Raw genomic sequence first — 22,313 nt, forward strand, 5'->3', positions numbered from 1 at the left:
TACAATGCTGTTTATCCATCCTAGTTTTCGCCTATCACAGCCATTCAACTTGTCCTGGGACATAAACATTGGGTTATTATTTTACCTGAAATGCACAAGGTCCTCTACTCTGACAGTTCATCCACAGATAAAAGGTTAAAGGTTTGTTTCTAGTAATCTCTCCTCCTTCAGGCTTCTCCTTCTTTGGACTATATGGCGTTTGGCAACCAGCTTTAAGGTGCATTACCACTACCAACTGGACTGGAATGTGGACCGTTCATCTTTCAATCACCCACATGGGTATATGCTCCTATAAACCAATGAGGGAGAGGCGGGACTTGCAGCGAGTCAAGTGTCACAAATAGAACCAAGTTATATTTTAGCGGCTGGCTACTCAGACGCTCATTGACGCGCACGAGCAGTGTGGGTGAAATTATCGAATAACGTGTATGTGTAAATTTATTTTGCGGTCAGCATGTTAGCTTTACAAACATGAATGCAGAAGCAGGGAACAGAGCGAGGAACCCGACAGATATAGGGAAGGTAATGACAGAGGTGATTGAGTCCAGGTGAGCCCAATAATAGATGATGCACATGATGGGGAGAAGGCAGGTGTGACAGTACCACCCCCACAGGAGCACCCAACTTACGGGCCGACCGAGGCACAGGCGCTGGGCGTGAAACCCCGACGAACCGGCAGAGGCGTGAGAGCCTGGCGTGCTGGCTGAGGCATGAAGGCCTGTCGATCCGGCGGAGGCGTAGCAGCCTGACGAGCCGACTGGGCGTAAAAACCTGACGATACGGCTGAGGCCCCGGTTGGCCTTCTGAGCCAAACGGGGCAAGGAACCTCTCGAGCCAGCTAGGGCGTGACAGACCGACGAGCTGGCTTAGGCACCCCCGGTTCCATAGGTGTCGGTCCCCGGACCCGACGTCACCCACAACCGGAACGTCAGCACTCCCCGATGCTTCGTGTGATGGCTTCTGCAATCTGTAAGGCCGGAGATGAGAAGCAAGTACGGGAAGTTGAACATTTCATGCGGAACACACGGTTATACAAAGACATACGAACATTAATGCAGAAGCAGAGAACAGAGCGGGGAGCCAGACAGATATAGGGAAGGTAATGACAGAGGTGATTGAGGCCAGGTGAGTCCAATAATCGCTGATGCACGTGACGGGGGGAAGGTAGGTGTGGGTAATGATGATGACAGGAGGACGCAATGCCGGGGAGCCTGGCGCCCTCGAGCGCCAGGGGGGAAGTGCGGGAGCAATCATGACAATAACGAAGGGGTTGAATACTTATTGATTCAAGACTTTTCAGCTTTAAATGTTTTATTAATTTGTAAAAATTTCAAAAAACACATTTCCACTTTGACATTATGGGGTATTGTGTTTAGGCCAGTGAAAAAACATATTATTTTTTCACTCAGGCTGTAACACAAAATGTGGAAAAAGTAAAGGGGTGTGAATACTTTCTGAAAGCGCTGTAGACTAATTAATAACTTCACTACCAGTCTTTCACACATGCCACTGTGCACTATAACAATACATTATACGTTTATCTAATTCTTGAATTACCATACACAAAGTACTGTATATGTCATTTACTAGTTTTAATAGACATACAACCCCTAGAAAACCCCTGAATGCCTATGGATATTTAAGCATGCAGCAGGAGAGAACCAATTAGCAACTATCTCTTTTATATTCCTCCCTATCTGCAGTAAGTGAGTGTGAGCGTGAGAGGGAGAGGTATGGGGGGAGGAGTTTGAGCAGCACAGACAGACAGAGAGAGAAAACAAAGCCATCATCTCCCAGTGCTTGCCCTCCTCTCCCCTCTCCTCTGTAGCTCCAATTACTGCCTCCTCTCCCTACCATCAGTATGCAGCAGGGCTGCTTCTCTCCACCACTCGCCCCAGGCCATTGAATATGTTACCTCCGCTATGGGGCTAGGGGCTCAGGGGCACCGCACCCCCTAACCCCTTGGATAATTTGGGATTCCTGCTCCTGCCTTGGAGAGACGAAAACAAATAAAACACCCAAATAAATAAAGAAATAATGCTGCCTCTCAAATATCCAGAGATCTACTGATTTATTGATTTGGTCAGTCTTTTGTTTATTGTTCTTTGTAAATAATTACAGAGCTGCGACCAACCGGCCCCCCATCATCACCCAATGAGTGTGGGTAACTGGGGTATAGTACACAGCAAAAGTTATGTGAACCCAGTTTGTGTATTGTTGAATTTTGTTGTGTGGACACAAATAATACATGTTGATATGGTGGCTATGGGGGAAATTATGCATAATGCTTCATAATTCAATATTCAACAATATTATATTTTCATATCCGTAATGAACTATTTAAGCAAAAAGGCCCGAGGGGGTGTGGTATATGGACAACATACCATGGTTAAGGGCTGTTCTTAAGCATGATGCAACGGGGAGTGCCTGTATTCAGCCCTTAGCCGTGGAATATTGGCAATATACCACAAACCCCAGAGGTACCTTATTGCTATTATAAACTGGTTACCAACATAATTAGAGCAGCATAAATACATGTTTTGTCATGCCTGTGGTATATGATCTGATATTGTAAACCACTGCTTTCGGCCAATCAACATTCAGGGCTCGAACCACCCAGTTTATAAATATCCTTATGGACTGATGAGGATCCTAGATACTAAACTGGTCCAATACTATTGCACCAACCATTACTAGATAAGTATAATTATTATGTCCTGTTAAACCACAAGGGTGTACAATGTACTCGAGGCAAGCCTAAAAAGCTGTTCAAACTAAAATGTTGTTGGATTTGGAAAGCCGTAGTCAATCAATTAACAATATACAGTAATAATACGCTTAGCAAAAATTGTAATCTTTAATTTACAATCTGTGGATACTATGAGATCAGAAAGGTTCAGAATTCATGTAAAACATCACAGCACAGTTGAAAAATATGTGGGACATGGAAATCAAGAGAGGGTGGTCTGTGGAGATAGGTGAGATGGGCTAAGAGTATCTGAGGAGGTGATTAAAGCTCATGATCTGTAATATGTAAACACTAAATATCATGTATATCAGATACTGTAAGGCTGAGTACCATTTAATGTATATCAAACTGTATTTCTGATGTGTGTATAAAAGTACCATGTATTTGAAGTGTATATGTAACAAAAAAACAAAAAAAAAATGAAAATGTAAAACAAACTTACCTTTGTCCTTCATAGGTGTTGGGTGGGCCAATAATACAAACAATTATTTTTATTTAAAAAAATCTGATTTTGGTTCCATCTCTGTGTCTTTGGGCTAGGTTTCAGGTATAGCTCTGGAGACCATACAGTTCTGATTAAAAAACTTAAGTTAAACCCGTCGTCCGGGTTAGGGCGACTCCTTGTGGCGGCCGGGCACATGCGGTGTTTCCTCCGACACATTGGTGCGGCTGACTTCCGGGTTAAGTGAGCAGTGTGTCAAGAAGCAGGGCAGCTTGTCGGGGTCATGTTTCGGAGGACGCATGGCTCTCGACCTTCGCCTCTCCTGAGTCCGTACGGGAGTCCTTGCAGTGATGTGAAAAGACTAACTACCAAATGGATATCACGAACTTGGGGAGAAAAAAAGTGCCAATAAATGTATAGATAATATAACAAAGGCATATTTGTGTTTCAATTCTGTTATAATAGTCCTGAAGCTACTTCATAACTACCTTGTCTGACTATGTAGTACAAAAAAATATAGCATTCTAGTAAAGTGGATGGGGAATATAATAGTGTACAACAACAATGAAACCATATTTTTTGTGACCAATATCCTGTCGAAAACCTTGAATAACAAAGCTGTGTTCCAGTTTGACACTGTATTCTGTAAAAGTGTGTTATAGCACTGTCTCCGCCTTTCATCTCTGAGTTACTCCTACACTGTGATCCTCACACTGTCTTCTTTGTCCACAGCTGCTCATCCCACTCGCCGGTGAGAGCAGATGCAGGCTCACTTACTGGGTAACCTCAGCACTGAATTGTTTTGAACATGTGATAACAATAGTGGGGGATTCGATGAAATGGGATAGAAATGGTAGCGTGAAAAAGAGACCTTCCACTTCACTGTGCTGCCCGGGTTACCAACTGAGCAGGGGCTCCGAGAGCTCCCAGTCAGATACAGCTCACATTGCAACCAAACCATTTTATTCCTCCAATAGTGACATTAATGCCTCTTTAATATGCTTATTCCCCCCCCCCCCCCCCCCCCAAAAAAAATGTGTTTGAGTAATTGATTACTACATTACTTAATGTAGCGATGAATCAATTCTCCAAAATGTCAGTCCCTGCTATGGTAGCAGGGGGAAAGAAGCCGTGTGAGACATTGAATGTGATCGAGCCATAGGGGGAATTATGAGACGATTAGGAGACGCTGTTGTTACTCTTGGCTTCTCCAAGGATTTTGTCACTGAATGTATCTCCCTGTTAATAGTTGACAGTGGGCGGTCAGGGGATGTTAAATCAGCTGGCCAAGGGGTTTTATATTGTGATATCTTTAAATAATATGTTCACAAATTAGAGGATGAGGTAATGTGAGGTGAGGTAATCCACTTACTATGATTAAATGGGACACTCTGCTTTTCCACCACAGTGCACTGGTCAAGTTCAACATTCACCACAGCCATTGTTTTCTTCAACATGATATAGCACATCTGATGAAGTACCTCTAAATGAGAAATACTGAACAAGATCTAGTGCAACTACTGAGTAGTATGTAAAACTGAAACTATCCTCTGCGTAGATATCCTATGGCAATGTTAGACTAACAACATTCCATTCAGTTAAGCAGCAGTGGGTATGACACAGCAGTAGAAGAGGCACCTGCTCCTCAAAGACCAGCTATAACCACTCTCATCTGCCCCCGCTGACACACTAACCTGGTGTTACTTAGGAAAGGAGATCTGCCTCCGAGATCCTCAAACACTTTTTCATGGCCCAACGTATTACCTTCCTAATTCAGGCCAGATGTGACGTTCCTGCTCCGCCACCCTGTTTTTCCCTCTCTTCTCCATCTCATTCCCACCTGCTAGCTGACCCGGAGACCCAGCGCTCCAGACTTTCATTTGGTCTGCCTCTCCTGAAGTAAAGTTCTTTGGCTCATTGCAATCCTTCTTTCTCTGGCATGCCACTGCCTGGAGGGTCTGCTCTCCAGTGAAGTGCATGTAGAAAAGCACTGGCATCTTCCCTCTGTCACAGCCCCCATCTCCTTTGTTACATCCATCAACGTCTTAATCCGAATCCCCATGTCCATGACCCTGAGTGACCAACCTCCCATGTAGATGGCTGAGAACCAGGGCTTCTAATATACAGGCTACATACAGGCTCAAATAGGAACCTCTTTACCAGCCACTCACAGCCATACTGAACCTTATGCAGACAACCTTCATGAATACTGTACTCATACTTAACCTTGGATAAACATAATGTAATCATATGTGTTTTAGTGTATTGTAAGGATTGCTTTATCAATGCAAACTATTGCTGTTGCGCAATCTTGGACTGAATAGAACCCTTTTGTCTTGAGAACACATTGGATTTAAATGAAAAACCAAAGGAATGTCATTGTTGGATGATGAACACCGTTGGCTAGTGCTGACCGGCTGAAAGATTTGAGATTTAATTGGATTGGTTGGCAATCCCATCCCATGCTGACGGACATGTCCGTATCCCAGAAGTGCCCAGCGTCTGTCTCCTCTGAATAGACCCCAGTTAATAATCTGTCTACCCTAAACACTTTACTGTTAATTGTGTTTCTTTTTTCCTGGGGATAATTAAGACAGCGCCTTTGCGCTTCGCTTTGGAATGCAGATTCCACCAGGACTGAGGCAGGTGCCTCTTACTAAGAGACACTTACCGAGAAGAGCTGTCAATCAAACCTAAAGAGCTCTCAATTTCCTTCAGCTCTCTGAATCTCTATTCCCTTTAGTGAGTTTATTCCAAACACAATTTTAAAGACTCAGGGATTAGGCAGGTAGCAAGCAGAGGGAATCAGAGGGAATCATTGCTCCACAGCCTAGAGTCTAGTCTACCCTGCCTCACTCCATCCGTAGGCTACTGGGATGGTGGACAGCTTTCCCACACAGATGATAAGTGCTCGTGCATAAGGGACTTGCAATCATATCATCATCATGAAACTTATCACAGTTATTATGGCTACAGACATATTTAATTAGGCATTTAGAGGTAACTGACTGGACTTTTACATAGGCTTTCAAAAACTTGCATGCTTTGCCCCTGCATCATTGTGAGGCCAATTTTTGTTTCATTCCCATTGCACACATTCCTTACATCCATCCCTGTTTGCTGGTCCTTTGTATAAATGATGGTCAAAGGGATGCATTTGATGCACGTCTTTCTGAAAATAAATCTAAAGGCCTATATCTCTGTCTGTGTTCTCTCATATTCCTTATTCATGCAGAACGTTAGCAGGGAGAGAATGAAGCATGCAAATGGAACAATACAGAGTCTTTGAGGAACATAGAAGGAGACGCCTATTGTTAGTCTTATACCTGACCTGGAGGGCATTGTCAAGCAGCGCAGAAACAGGCAGACATAAAGAAGCGTATAGTAAAATAACACAATCAAAGACTATCCACAGTGCGTGGTAATGGTGCCCATTCTATGTGTTCAGACTGTGTCCTGATCTGGGAGACAGGCCACAGAGAGGCGCCAGCAGCTATTCACGCAGGAGTCGCCGCAGCAGAGCGGGAAAGCAGGTCACAGAGTCACGGCTACTAAGAGCAGCCGTGCTATAGAGTACCACTGACAGGCTGGGCCAAGGCTGGGGCAGCAGCTGGGTGGGTGGGTGGGTGGCTGAGTGAGGAGCCAGAATTTGCATGTATTTTGCCTGCTCTCAAAAACAGAGAGAGGATTAATACTACTTTTCTGGATGAGAGAAAAGATTATACATCGCTCCGAGGTAAAATTAATTAGCTATTGTATAGTGCATTGGTTGAAGAAAGAATGGTGTTTATACTATAATACTATATTCAATCACACTTGGTGCTGCACTATTTTGTAGTCATTGAAGGTTAAAATATTATATTTTGAGCATTGCAACAACAAAAATGGATCAGTTAAGTTTCTAATCTTTATATTTGAAATATGTGCTGTCATGTTTTGTAAGTGTGTAAAATGCATTGAAAGACAGAGTGAATCTGAGCTTCTCCCAGCAGCCTCGCTGCTCGTCGCACACAGACAGGAAATGGACAGGCACTTTGGGGGAATTCAATTCACTTGTCGTCCACTGTGAAAAAGATTGAATCAATAAGACATTTGAGGTGATTTAATGGTGTTAACATACCCACAGCACGGCACAATGACTTAAGCAAAACCGGCTTCATGGATTATTGAGTTCAGTGTAAAATCAGTCACTTCTCTTAAGTCTCCCAGTCCATTTCACTGAGAGCAATAGATGGCATTAACTGTACATTTGAAGGTGATATTTTCTGTGAACAGTCTGGTGATGGATTCTGAAACAGATAACATTATAACCACTGCTATACAATTCACTGTCATTTTTCAGATGTGCTTTGAGAATTGTGAAAGTAGGGTAGCTAAAGGCTAGTTTTCATAATTCTCAGAATCCTGGCAAGGGAAATGTGTTGTGCCACTGATCTACAAACACGAGCAAAAAGGCCTAAAGAACAAATTATACAGCTAATAATAATAATATTTCATTATACTATTCACATTGACTATCCTCTAAATGAGTGGGTGTACAGCTTCCTGTGGTATGTTAGTACAGTGATACTGTCTGTCTGTCTGTCTGTCTGTCTCTCTGTCTGTCTGTCTGTCTGTCTGTCTGTCTGTCTGTCTGTCTGTCTGTCTGTCTGTCTGTCTGTCTGTCTGTCTGTCTGTCTGTCTGTCTGTCTGTCTGTCTGTCTGTCTGTCTGTCTGTCTGTCTGTCTGTCTGTCTTTCACTGATGTCTTAAACAGCTGAATAAAGTCAGAGAGTTGACCACTAAAGTCTTGCTACAGCTCACCAGCTGAGATGTATACAGTAGGTGGTGAGTCCAAGACTTCCTCACAACCACTGCATGAACCGTGGGAGGATCGAGGATCTGGAAACACTCGTTTGCCTTTCTTCACTAACTACAATAACATCCTCTTCTTATTGCCTCATGCACATGTCCTCTCTCTGTGTGCATTATGACCCTGATGAGCTGACCACATCCTTGGAACACTTCACAAGATAAATAATTGAACTCTCAATAGCCCTTGATGGACAAAAATTGCTCCTCCAGCTGCCTCTTCTTCTCCTTTCTTCTCAGGAGGAGCAAACAACAAATGTGGCTTCACAAAACCTCACACTAAGAAAACACATTTCACTCTCATATCATAGCAGATAAGGAGGTGAAGTTGCATTATCCCCTGTTCTGATGATTAGTGTTATTACAGGTGTATGTTGTACAAATAGTGATGAAGGAAGCATCAAAAGAAGTATGTGATCTTAAAAAGAATGTTTTATCTTACCAGCTGACTGATGAAACTGGCATCAGGTATCTGTCACTACCTAACCTCTTCAGTAATCTGAAAGTAGACAGACAGACAAAGGTTTGTGGTTATGAGGAGTATTGTGGTTTGAGCTATAGGTGGCAGTGTGCTACCACAAAAACCAATAGCAGCATACCCAGCAGTGCTGAGGATCCAGCTCTAGGCAGAAGCAGGTCTGAGACTGCTCTCCGTATTTAATTAGACAGAAACTGATACTTACATGTTCATTTCTCAGCTGCCTCCCATCCAGTCTGATTGGGGGAAACGCTTTATGGTCCTATTGTAAGTTTAACTGCAACCACAAAAAAAGAACCACACTTTCATTGCAAAAAGCCAAGAGTTAAGACCTTGTTTCACACCTCCTACGAGTAATCATTATAGCAGGTAGCTCTGTCAAAATCATAGTAGAGCTGTGAAAATCCTGAATTGAGAGTACTGAGGCAATTACATTGAACAAAGAAACCAGTTGGAAAAATGCCTCAGGTAAGCCTTTGTCTTATGCCCATGTCTTAAAGCCATGAATCTGAAAAAATAAAGTACCATATCCAACTTTAGTCACCTGCTGTTCCAAATACTATATGGCTGTGAATGTCCTAAACAGAGGACAATGATGTGAAGAATAGAATGAATGATACTGAAGTTGGCTAGATCTTGGGCAACCCTTTTGCCCCAAGAAAGCCATACGGCTTAAGGCTGATAAGTTAACTCTTGAATGAAGATTGTATCTGAGATGATAATGGTACTAGTGATGGACTATGCACCACCATCTGAGTAAAATGTTAACTATGCAGGAGGTAGCAGTAGGATTTAGGGAAAAAAAGGCATTGGTGCCTCTATGACATGAAGCAAGTGGGCTGAGAAATACAGTGAGGAAGATGAGAGGAAGCAGGATATGATGGTGAGAGAGAGAGGGGAAAATAGAGAGGAGTTGGACGTCAAACGGGGGTCTGAAGCTTGGCTTACGACTAACCCATGCATCCTTATTAAAGGCATACTAAGGCGATTGCATGTAAAGCACTGTTAATGGACCCAGATGTTGGGCATGTATATAGCAGTGCCTGCCTTTAGACAGGTGTTCCATACATACTGTAGTCCAGTTGGCAGAGTGCCAGAGCGAGGGGCTAAGGCAGAGTAGGATAGGGCCTTTATTATGTTATGACGGAGGGAGGAAACCATCAGACAGGATAGAGATATGGGCTTTCCTTTCCAGATTAATTAAAGAAAGGATCAATTAACAGTGATGAAAACCACAGCGGCATACTGACTAGCTGATAGTCCAATCAAGCCTTGAAATGCAGAGCAGTTGGCATGTTTTATCTCTCCCAACTTAATTGCAATTTTCCAGAGAGAATGACGTGATCAAAATGACAGGGTGTAATTAGCATCGTATGAATAAAGTATTTACACCGTCTTGCACCAAACAGTTGCATTTGTCATTCTGTGGTTTCTGGATGAAGTGTGTCCAGCTCCACTCCATATACATACAGGAGAAAAGACTATGCCGTGCAAACAGAGGCTCTTCATTTTGCAATTTATTCACCTCCTCTCTCTTTATGCTCAACTTTATCATGGAGATTCTGAACAGAGCTGTGCTATTAAGAAGATCAGCATTAGCTTTTGCTCTCAGTCGCAAAACGTCTTGGCAGAGGACAATTTGTCCCTCTCTACCCAATCATACCAGTTGCATTTGGTTATACAATAAGGAGAATACAATATGGAGAATACATTTAGATTCAGAATCCTCACTACTTAACAATAGATATTAGGGAAATGATGACCTTTCAATGGTCAAAAAGATTAAACAGATTTTAACTGGACTGGTTAAACGTGTGTGGGAGGAAAGATTAATAAATATTAATTAATAAAGTATAAAAAAAGAACTACTCACATATGATATGATTTACAATAAATTGCTCTCTAGTAAATATAGAATAACAAATAGTGAAGATGGGCTTTGCAAAGTAACCATGACCTTCGACCCCAGCAAACTAAGGTTGTGTTCTAGTTCCTTAGAGACCATGGCCCCCATTCTGTGGTACATCAAATCAAATTTGAGCTAGCTACATCCACGGTAACATTTGATCACCGTAGGCACTGTCTGACCCTGCTCTCCAAATGATCATAATTATACTACCTCACAACCAAGCTTCACTGTACTGATAGAACTAGTAGGCTAATGCAGAATCTACGGATCCCTCTCACATTGGTGGTCTTTAGAATGTAGCTATTTGCTTGTTTTTTTTTATAATTAATTCAGTTATTATAACAATATTAGCTAAGATTAAACACACACACATTGCTCATTACCTTGGGAACACAGCCCACCAAAAGCCAATTTCCTGTTGAGGAAGACTGAGTAACCCTGATTGACCTCCAGATATTCCCATTACCATGGCCTAACGTTGAAGAAGAGAGCAGACTTATTGAGCTAGCTACCTCAGCCTCAGCCTCAGCTGGAGCTGCAACCATAATAGCCAACCACTGATTCACGAGCCAAACATACCTCATCTTATAATTATTAAGGAATTTATTTCCCTAACAGATCATGTAAATCAACAAGGTTATGGGAAACATTTAGACATTAAAATGTATATCAAGTGGGATTCAAAGTAATGGTGCCTTCTGCTTAGTGGGAAGATTATTTGACAGATGGAGGAAAACAAGTTTAGGTCAAACATCCTTTTTTGTGCATTTGAACAGGATATTTTGAAGTCGGTTCCTTTTTGGATGAGTACCATCATCTGGGGCTTTGTCACCAACCTGTTTTTATACATTTTGGATACAGGAAAGGTTTTCAAAGGAACGTCAAAATGGTCGCCTGACTTTGGAGTATGTGACTAATTTCTCTAATCCCTTTCCTTCTTAAAAGCGTTCCCAGTGGGATACTATTCACCTGTCATTATACAAAGTTAGTTTCCTTTCCACACTGTACATATCCAGCCATTATGTGGTGGACTGTCTGTAAGGCTCTCTCTCCCCACCACAAAGATGCTTAGATATATCCATGTCGATAATGCAGCTGGATGGAAGAGCAGCCTAAGTGAGGCTGTCATAGTAATTATGGAGGATGGTCAGGTCTTCAGCTAGCTCTGAGGTACACTGATCTATAAACTGGATGTAAAGAGTCTCCTGAGCACTGGAATATTGAAAATACATACAGTACTTTATCTACCTAAAAGCACTGGCTGAGTGGCTGAGGAAAACCACATGCATTGTATGTCATGAAAATAATGTATTACAAACGTAATGTACTGTACTAATGTAATGTAATGTACTTTCCATATTAGATCATCTAGTTGGTTTATGTCAGAACTGGAATAAAGGTTACCAGCTCACTGGTTAATAAGGCAGATGTATTGTTACAGGATTGTCATTCGTTCGAGGCTATGTTAGCTGACAATCCAGTGAGTTCTTGACAGGGAGAAGATGTGAAAGCTGCAGCCAATATCCATCAGCACTCTTATGAAGCATCCAGACTTCTTTTCTTTTCTCATTTCCGTGCCTCCGTTGACAGATTTTGCAGCAGAATAATGCTTACAAAAAAATACAGACCATATTATAGTGAAATGCATAAATAGCACCTGTCACTTATGACTTATGACTGTGAGGGAAGAATTAGACTTGGTTGAAATAGTTTGATTTCTAGTATAAATGGTATAGAAATGTCTAACTATGTCACTGTCAATAATCTTTAGTAATGGACTTGACAGGTAGAGAGATGATATTCCAACACAGTCCATTATCTAGAGTTGGTGAGTTAGCTGACACAGACAGTTGGACTCTATGAAACAGGAGTCAAGCAGCAGTAATTGTAATGTGTTTGTGCTTGGACTTCTCCGATGAAGCGGAGACAGTTCACAGTCATTTGGTTCAAAATGGTAACATAATGCAATAATGTTTTGGAGGCAGTTGTTTTGATTGGGAAGGGATACCCACTAAAACCGCAGTTACAAAGTGAGAACATAATATTAGTGTCCATCATTCGAGGTAGCTAACAGGGTCTCAGTTTCAGCTTTTCGGAAATCAAATTAGTCCACCAGACATCCAATTTGCGTTTTTGTTTAGTCAAATGTACTGCTGCTGCTTTGACTGCTGTAGGGCAGAGAGAGAGAGAGAGAGAGATGGAGAGAGAGAGAGAGAGAGAGAGAGAGAGAGAGTGAGAGAGAGAGAAGCAATTCGATCCCATGTCCATTCTCCAGATTATTTCCTCATTTTTTTGTTGTTTAGGCTAAATGGAATAGGCTAAATCTTATAATAACACAACAACAACTTGATGGCATGAGCTATCTACTGTTACTAACTAGCCCGCTAACCTCTGTAGCTAGCTAGCAAGCAAAGCTAAAAGGATTGCAAACGGGTTACCATAACTCTAGCCAAACCAAAAAATATTTTTCTAAATAACAGTTAGCTGGCTAGCATTTATGCGGCCATTAAACATGTTTCTCACAAGCTAGTAACGTATTTCCTCCAATGTTATAATGAAAAGATGGCTCTCGCTCTCAAAACACACGTTTTCTGGAGACTTGTTCTTTTCAATGCGATCTTTGTATTCTGATGGCAGAAGTCGCATGTAAGTGTCAAGTGTAGACACAGCCTAAGGTGAGCAGCTAGTTCCTCCTCAGTTAAATCATATCAAATAGGCTATTGACAGCATCCTGTCAATGACTGAGCCCTTGGAGGGTTGGCTATTTGCACATTGACTGATTGACTGTTTCTTAATAGACACATAATTGGTTTCAAAGACCTTCCAATGGAGTGTCATTTGCCAGAGCATTTGTGATAATTCACAGCCTGTCTAATTTTCTGTTGGACACAATCCCAAATTAAATGCTACGATGAGAAATACGAACGCCCGGCGAGTGTTATATTGGCTAGAGAAAATACATTTTTAGCTCCACAAAATATCTTAATTGTGATTGAATCCAAATAAAAATTTCAAAGTAACTACTTCCTCGCCAAATGCATGCCTGTATCTATCAAAGTTTTGAACATAAACAAAACACATTCAATGGGTAAGCAATTACAGAGGAGGTGTTTGGGTTGGGTACCTACGTATACATTCTATACATGGAAAAGAAAAATGTGGGGAGTGCAATTTTCTGCATCTTGAACTCTAACCCCCAGTAACATTATTCATGAGCAGTAATATTACAAGCTGTTTTTCTTCATTCCAGGCCTTGGACAATGTTGATGGATAGTCATTTTCACATGGCGGTTTTGTTTGCTTTATTTATCTGCTCTCCTGTCTGACATATTGCACATGCACCCATCATCGCCTCCATCAGTGAGAGAGAGAGAGAGAGGGAGAGAGAGAGCACTTGCAGGAGGCTGTAGTGATAATAGCAGAGACATTTAAAGAAGAAGGGTAAAAAAACGACCCCATGATCCACAAGCATTTCATAAAGGCTCTGCTTTTCAAACCAGCTGCTCCAAGGATTTTTTAACATCTATTAATGCAGAATTACTCCAATTACAAGCCTTGCTTGCACCAAGGCACCCACCGCTGCCTGCGTGAGATGGTGCACACCTCTGGGAACCAATCACAGCCCTCCCAGCCACCGGCAGCAGATGTAAGCAATTTACTTGTGATTTCTTCATATTCAGTGTGAGACGAGCTCCTGATGACCCTCGACCCTGGAGCCTGCAGGATTCTAACCCTATCAAATTAAAGCTCTCTGCTCACTTATTCCCTAGCGCTCCGCCGGTGCTAAGCAGCCATCTCGCTGCATAGCAACGCCAGTCGGGCGTGCTCGCTCATACGCCCTGCCTCATCAGCCGCTATTAGAGAAAATATACAGTGCTCTAATTGGATGAGATTCAGCTAAGGAAGTGCAGTTAAAGGTCATTTGCCACCGTGTGTCTCCTGCTCTTCAGAATCATTTCTGTGTCCTCTGTCTTTGGGAGCTGTTAAACAATAGGCCAAAGTTACAATCCTTTCTCTCTCCTCCTGACAGAGAGTGGCAGCGGCCGTGATGAAAGGAGAGTCCTAGGAATCATGTCAACAACATGGTGAGGCACCTGACTGTTGGTGCTCTGTGCCGACTGCAGATTTCCTCGACTGTACTGCTCAGTGTCCTGGAGCCCACGGCCACAACCTTGTCGTTAACCAATTTCATACATACGCAAATGGTTTGTCTCCTATTCTAATCAGCAGTCCTTTTGTTGTAATCTTTGGTCACAGTGTCAATTTCCAAAGGATGCACTTTGGTGTATTTTCACACACAGATTCAAAATCACAGAATTATAGGCTAAGCCTTCTAGGAACTACATGCTAACAAGATGCTACCAAATATCAACATTGAAAAACTAATGGTTGTGTTTGCTTTCACATAGACACCATCATGACAGGCTGAGAGACTGTTTTAATAGCTAGCTAGAAGACAGAATCTACTGGGACATTACCATTGATTTTTCTTTCCTCTTCATTCTGTGTATAGGCTATCCCTATGGTTTCAGAGATAAATATTTTCATTCTGCACTGATAAAAAATGGAAATCAATATGTTTGCAATGTGTTTTCCAGGGAAATGTGTATCACTCATCTTTGGTCCTGAAAACACATTTCCTCAATTAGTGTGATTTCATTTTCTCTGATTATTTAAAATCGATCTTTACCAAACTTAATGGAAGCTTATCATTCATCGCTAATGTATATATATTTTTGTTATATTATCATAAACTATGTAACAGTGGATTGCTTTAGTTAAAATGCCACTATGATTCTAATCATGATCATCTTAACATTTGCCAAAACAGCCACTGAAGTAATGTTTAATTTTCAGTCGTTACCTGGGTGAAATATCATCCTGATGAAAAGCTTGGTTGCTTCAGGACTCAATCAGCCTGAGTAAATGCTGCAGTTTGTGTGGACTCATCTATGAGTGGGGGGCTTTAGAGGCTCCCTGTCAGCCAATTTTACAGCTGGAAGGGCAAAGGCCTTTTGAGCTCCACTGGAGAACTGAGGAGCATTCAGCGAATGAGAGGGCTGGGCCGTGCAGTCCCACAGCTTCTCCCACCTTTTGTCCTGGCTGAAAGGCCTTGCCGCCTGAAACGCTTCACTTGACGGGCCAGTGTTTGCTTTTGGAAAGCCTGATTAAAGCAGGCGACACACACACACACACACACACACACACACACACACACACACACACACACACACACACACACACACACAGACACACACACACACACACACACACACACACACACACACACACACACACACACACACACACAAACACACACACACACACACACACACACACACACACACACACCCTAAGCCTATCAATGACTCCCACCACCCCCCAAGATACTGTATTTGCCCTTGCGACTCGGGCGCTCTGAGAGAATGCAGGCGCCCATTGATCTGTGCCTGATAAAGCCCTTGGCATGGTGTGCATGGTGCCTCATGTGCTTCATTCCGCTCAGGCGAGTCCATTTCAGAGAGCTGTGGCTGAGCTAATGTGGGCCACGCTGCGCCAGTCACGGCCTTTGGGACTGGGCCTAAGTGCTGTGAGTCCTGACGCTTTGCTCTGAAATTCTCTTGCACGGCCAGAAGCGCAGCACTTTCACACTTCCTTTGGCAATTCCTTCAAGCTATTCCTACTGTATGTCTGGACAGGTAGGTGGGTATAATAATTAAACACTAGATACATGACATGGAGATTTCTAAGTTGAAACTTTAGCGTCAGAATAAATGAGAGTTTGAAAGATCTCTCAAGCTTTGTGGGAGAAAAGTAAACAACAAAGTAACATGGAACGTATTAAAAGGTTAAACAAAACTCAGTGCCAGTCAATAGTGAGGTAACACCTGTCCATCCATACAATATCCATGTGTCTTTTAAAGAGTGCTTTGTGGTTGTTGGGCACACACTTCGGTCTGTGACATATGACAGATGCTCTTTGAGGTCTTATTGGCTGAGATCCTGCTCTCTGTCACCTCTCACCCAGAGGTGACTCTGTTGCCACTGAGCTCCATACGTTATCGGCCCTAACACAATCGAATGCACGTTCAGCGAAAGGGGGTCGAAGAGGAGGCAGGCACAGAGGCACCCTCATGCACATAGAGGGCCAACCCCTGTGACCTCTAGCACCTGAACCATGACCCTCATTTACAAGCAGGTCAACTCTGCAACAACTGCATTTACACAGGGTCAGCTAAGATCTCTGTCCTCTAAAAAGCTCTAAAAAGCAGAGGGATCTTAATCATGTAGTGTTCCCTGAAACCTGGGGCATTGGTGCACACCGGCAGCATATGCGAGAACGGTCATGACCCCGGTCTAGCAGGAAATACAGTGCATTATTTGGACAACCCCACACACGGACACACAGCAGTAAATCTACACACAACTTTCATCTCAGCCTAATAGATGATGCATTGTCGCAAGCCTCTGAAGTATTAGTGTAGCAGTACCTCCGTAAGTGGGAAAAATAAATAGTTTGTCGGTCCCTCACAAACTCTCCAAAACAGAGAGCCTAAAAAAGGAAAACATTAACAAAAATGTCTAGCCTTAAAATGTAAGTCATGTTTTCATTTCAAGTCGGAAGTTTACATACACCTTAGCCAAATACAGTGCCTTGCGAAAGTATTCGGCCCCCTTGAACTTTGCGACCTTTTGCCACATTTCAGGCTTCAAACATAAAGATATAAAACAGTTTTTTTTTGTGAAGAATCAACAACAAGTGGGACACAATCATGAAGTGGAAAGACATTTATTGGATATTTCAAACTTTTTTAACAAATCAAAAACTGAAAAATTGGGCGTGCAAAATTATTCAGCCCCCTTAAGTTAATACTTTGTAGTGCCACCTTTTGCTGCGATTACAGCTGTAAGTCGCTTGGGGTATGTCTCTATCAGTTTTGCACATCGAGAGACAAAATTTTTCGAGAGACAAAATGGGAAATTTTTTCCCATTCCTCCTTGCAAAACAGCTCGAGCTCAGTGAGGTTGGATGGAGAGCATTTGTGAACAGCAGTTTTCAGTTCTTTCCACAGATTCTCGATTGGATTCAGGTCTGGACTTTGACTTGGCCATTCTAACACCTGGATATGTTTATTTTTGAACCATTCCATTGTAGATTTTGCTTTATGTTTTGGATCATTGTCTTGTTGGAAGACAAATCTCCGTCCCAGTCTCAGGTCTTTTGCAGACTCCACCAGGTTTTCTTCCAGAATGGTCCTGTATTTGGCTCCATCCATCTTCCCATCAATTTTAACCATCTTCCCTGTCCCTGCTGAAGAAAAGCAGGCCCAAACCATGATGCTGCCATCACCATGTTTGACAGTGGGGATGGTGTGTTCAGCTATGTTGCTTTTACGCCAAACATAACGTTTTGCATTGTTGCCAAAAAGTTCAATTTTGGTTTCATCTGACGAGAGCACCTTCTTCCACATGTTTGGTGTGTCTCCCAGGTGGCTTGTGGCAAACTTTAAACGACACTTTTTATGGATATCTTTAAGAAATGGCTTTCTTCTTGCCACTCTTCCATAAAGGCCAGATTTGTGCAATATACGACTGATTGTTGTCCTATGGACAGAGTCTCCCACCTCAGCTGTAGATCTCTGCAGTTCATCCAGAGAGATCATGGGCCTCTTGGCTGCATCTCTGATCAGTCTTCTCCTTGTATGAGCTGAAAGTTTAGAGGGACGGCCAGGTCTTGGTAGATTTGCAGTGGTCTGATACTCCTTCCATTTCAATATTATCGCTTGCACAGTGCTCCTTGGGATGTTTAAAGCTTGGGAAATCTTTTTGTATCCAAATCCGGCTTTAAACTTCTTCACAACAGTATCTCGGACCTGCCTGGTGTGTTCCTTGTTCTTCATGATGCTCTCTGCGCTTTTAACGGACCTCTGAGACTATCACAGTGCAGGTGCATTTATACGGAGACTTGATTACACACAGGTGGATTGTATTTATCATCATTAGTCATTTAGGTCAACATTGGATCATTCAGAGATCCTCACTGAACTTCTGGAGAGAGTTTGCTGCACTGAAAGTAAAGGGGCTGAATAATTTTGCACGCCCAATTTTTCAGTTTTTGATTTGTTAAAACAGTTTGAAATATCCAATAAATGTCGTTCCACTTCATGATTGTGTCCCACTTGTTGTTGATTCTTCACAAAAAAATACAGTTTTATATCTTTATGTTTGAAGCCTGAAATGTGGCAAAAGGTCGCAAAGTTCAAGGGGGCCGAATACTTTCGCAAGGCACTGTACATTTAAACTCTGTTATACAAAATTCCTGACATTTAATCCTAGTAAAAATTCCCTGTCTTAGGTCAGTTAGAATCAACACTTTATTTTAAGAATGTGAAATGTCAGAATAATTGCAGAGAGAATGATTTATTTCAGCTTTTATTTTTTCATCACATTCCCAGTGGGTCAGAAGCTTACATACACTCAACTAGTATTTGGTAGCATAGCCTTTAAACTGTTTAATTTGGGTCAAACGTTTCGGGTAGCCTTCCACAAGCTGCCCACAATAAGTTGGGTGAACTTTGGCCCATTCCCCATGACAGAGCTGGTGTAACTGAATCAGGTGTGTAGGCCTCCTTGCTCTCACACGCTTTTTCAGTTCTGCCCACAAATGTTCTATAGGATTGATGTCAGGGCTTTGTGATGGCCACTCCAATACCTTGACTTTGTTGTCCTTAAGCCATTTTGTCACAACTTTGGAAGTATGCTTGGGGTCATTGTCCATTTGGAAGACTCATTCGCGGCCAAGCTCTAACTTCCTGACTGATGTCTTGAGATGTTGCTTCAATATATCCACATAATTTTCTTCCCTCATGATGCCATCTATTTTGTGAAGTACACCTGTCCCTCCTGCAGCAAAGCACCCCCACAACATGTTTCTGCCACCCCTGTGCTTCACGGTTGGGATGGTGTTCTTCAGCTTGCAAGCCTCCCCCTTTTTCCTCCAAACATAACAATGATCATTATGGCCAAACCATTCTATTTTTGTTTCATCAGACCATAGGACATTTCTCCAAAAAGTATGATCTTTGTCCCCATGTGCAGTTGCAAACCGCAGTCTGCCTTTTTTATGGCAGTTTTGGAGCAGTGGCTTCTTCCTTGCTGAGTGGCCTTTCAGGTCATGTCATTTTACTGTGGATATAGATACTTTTGTACTCATTTCCTCCAGCATAATCACAAAGTCCTTTGCTGTTTGATTTGCACTTTTCAAACCAAAGTACATTCATCTCTAGGAGACAGAACGTGTCTCCTTCCTGAGCGGTATGACGGCTGCGTGGTCTCATGGTGTTTATACTTGCGTACTATTGTTTGTACAGATGAACGTGGTACCTTCAGGCATTTGGAAATTGCTACCATGGATGAACCAGACTTGTGGAGGTCTACATTTTTTTTCTGAGGTCTTTGGCTGATTTATTTTGATTTTCCCATGATGTCAAGCAAAGAGGCACTGAGTTTGAAGGTAGGCCTTGAAATACATCCACAGGTACACCTCCAATTGACTCAAATGATGTCAATTAGTCTATCAGAAGCTTTTAAAACCATGACATCATTTTCTGGAATTTTCCAAGCTGTTTAAAGGCACAGTCAACTTAGTGTATGTAAACTTCTGACCTACTGGAATTGTGATACAGTGAATTACAAGTGAAATAATCAGTATGTAAACAATTGTTGGAAAAATTACTTGTGTCATGCACAAAGTAGATGTCCTAACCGACTTCCCAAAACTATAGTTTGTTAACAAGAAATTTGTGGAGTGGTTGAAAAATGAGTTTTAATGACTCCAACCTAAGTATATGTAAATTTCTGACTTCAACTGTACATGATGAACCCAAATTAATTGATAATCATGTTACTCAAATTAAACATCATTTATTTGATATTATGAACTAGCAACATGGGCCAGCATTCCTTTTATAAAAAAAGAATTGAAAAAAGAATACACACCACATATTCTTTTGGACAGTAAAATTACTTTAAATGTGATGGCACAGAGGAGTTCATTGTAGTTGATTGTGCCTTCTTGGCATACAGCTGAACTGAAACAGTACCCTTATTGCTGAGACATCTCAATAAAACTGAAAAAGCTGTCTTTTTTGATCTGACCTTCTGGCAATACTAAATGGCCCTAATAGGGGTGACATAATGTACCATTTTATGGTTAATCAAATTCCCACGGAGCTCAAGAGCTGGCAAATCAGCCCTACAGTTGAAACTTGACAGATGTTGGGTAATGTTCATCTGCTTCACATTAAATGGATATTGACTTATTATGCCAAAAATGTTACATTTTCAGTTAAATTTTCCTTACCACACCCTCACAGTGAAACCAATTTCTGCATTTCTATAATATTAGTATGAACTGACGTTAGTATGAAGAGCCAACAAAAAAATATAAATGCTTTATAACATTGAACAGTTCTGAGCACATGCTGGGATCTCTTGTACAAAGACCAGTTAAATTCCAGAGGCAGAGACATCAATATTCTTGCAACATATTATTTCACCTCACATATTTCAGCTGCACATTACACAGCACACACTACACCTGTCAACTGACAACTCTGCTCTCATAATACATTGATATGGAAAGCGAGGGAGAGAGAGAGAAAGAGAGGGGGGCAGAGGAAGAGTGAGTGAGTGAGTGAGTGAGTGAGTGAGTGAGTGAGTGAGTAGAGAGGGAGAGGCAGGGAGAGAGGGAGAGGTCACAGCAACCGCGTGATGGTCGCTGACACAGGAGTTCAGCCGGCGGTCGGGGAAGCAGTCGAAGATGAAGCAGCCACACAGGCCAGGCTCTGTGTGCAGGTGCCCCCTTGCTGCCCCGCATGCTTTCATCCCCCATCCACTCCCACATTGCCCCGCTAGCCCCGCCTGCCATCCACCAATCAGGGCACAGGGGGGCGGCGGCCCAGCGGGGCCACATCAAAGCCTTCTCAGGGCTGATGCTGGCACAACACAGAGGAGCACAGAAGAAAGCAAGGAAGGCCAGTTAAAAAAAGGGAGTCCAAATGGACCCTTTCTTGAAAAAGGGCACCACCAGAACAAAACATTTCATTATCTTCACAAATCAGCATTATGCCAACCTTACATCCCAAAACCCAGACACATTTTTCTCCATGCCTTGAGCCAATGTCCTCCTTGAGTGTGTGAACAAGAAGGATTATTTAATAAAGAAAATCCAATCTTCCAGTATGGGGAACAAAGTTAGATTTGAATAAGTGCAATATGTCCCTTTCTTTTTAAAATTATAATTTCATAGCTGAAATTAAAGCATCTCTGGAGAGAAGGCTTTTCATTGGGGGCATGCAGACACTCAGAATTTCATATCCCTCCAAAACCTATTAAAACATTTCCATATTTCCATAAAACAGAGACAACAATTATAGGATTAAGTATTTCAGAAAACTTCAGTTTCAAACATGTTGCTTAAAGTGTGTGGTGGGGGATTCAACATATCATGATGATGTAAAATAAATTAATATAACAATACTTAAAAAAAAAGAAAGAACAATTATTAAAATCACAAAATGATTAACCTCATGCTATGAAAATCTAAAATGTTCAAGTCACTGTAAAGTTCTTGTCGATTAACAGTAGTTAGCTCAAACTCTGATCAGCTGTGCTCTTTAGTACTTTAAATGAAGAGGGTTCTATGTTAGAACTGATTATGTGACTCCAAATCCAATAGATGGAGACTCAATGTGCCATGAAACTAGTGAGAGAAAATCACCACTTAGGGAGTATCCAACTAGCTAAAAATATAGGGATAATTCTGAAGTACTGTACAAAATGCATGGTTTCAGGTAAAGCTAACAGCTACAGCCTACAAGCCA

At 42.0% G+C, this 22,313-nt stretch overlaps 1 long non-coding RNA gene across 1 annotated transcript; it reads right to left on the reverse strand.

Moving 5' to 3' along the window:
• Positions 1-8,793, reverse strand: LOC118946030. Its single transcript, XR_005041213.1, has 3 exons — positions 8,725-8,793; positions 8,484-8,540; positions 1-967 (listed from the first exon to the last, which is right to left on the reverse strand). It is a non-coding gene; the product is annotated as an uncharacterized LOC118946030 (long non-coding RNA).
• Positions 8,794-22,313: the final 13,520 nt, after the last annotated feature.

This window comes from Oncorhynchus mykiss, chromosome 1 (assembly GCF_013265735.2).
Source record: "Oncorhynchus mykiss isolate Arlee chromosome 1, USDA_OmykA_1.1, whole genome shotgun sequence".
Lineage (NCBI taxonomy): Eukaryota > Metazoa > Chordata > Actinopteri > Salmoniformes > Salmonidae > Oncorhynchus > Oncorhynchus mykiss.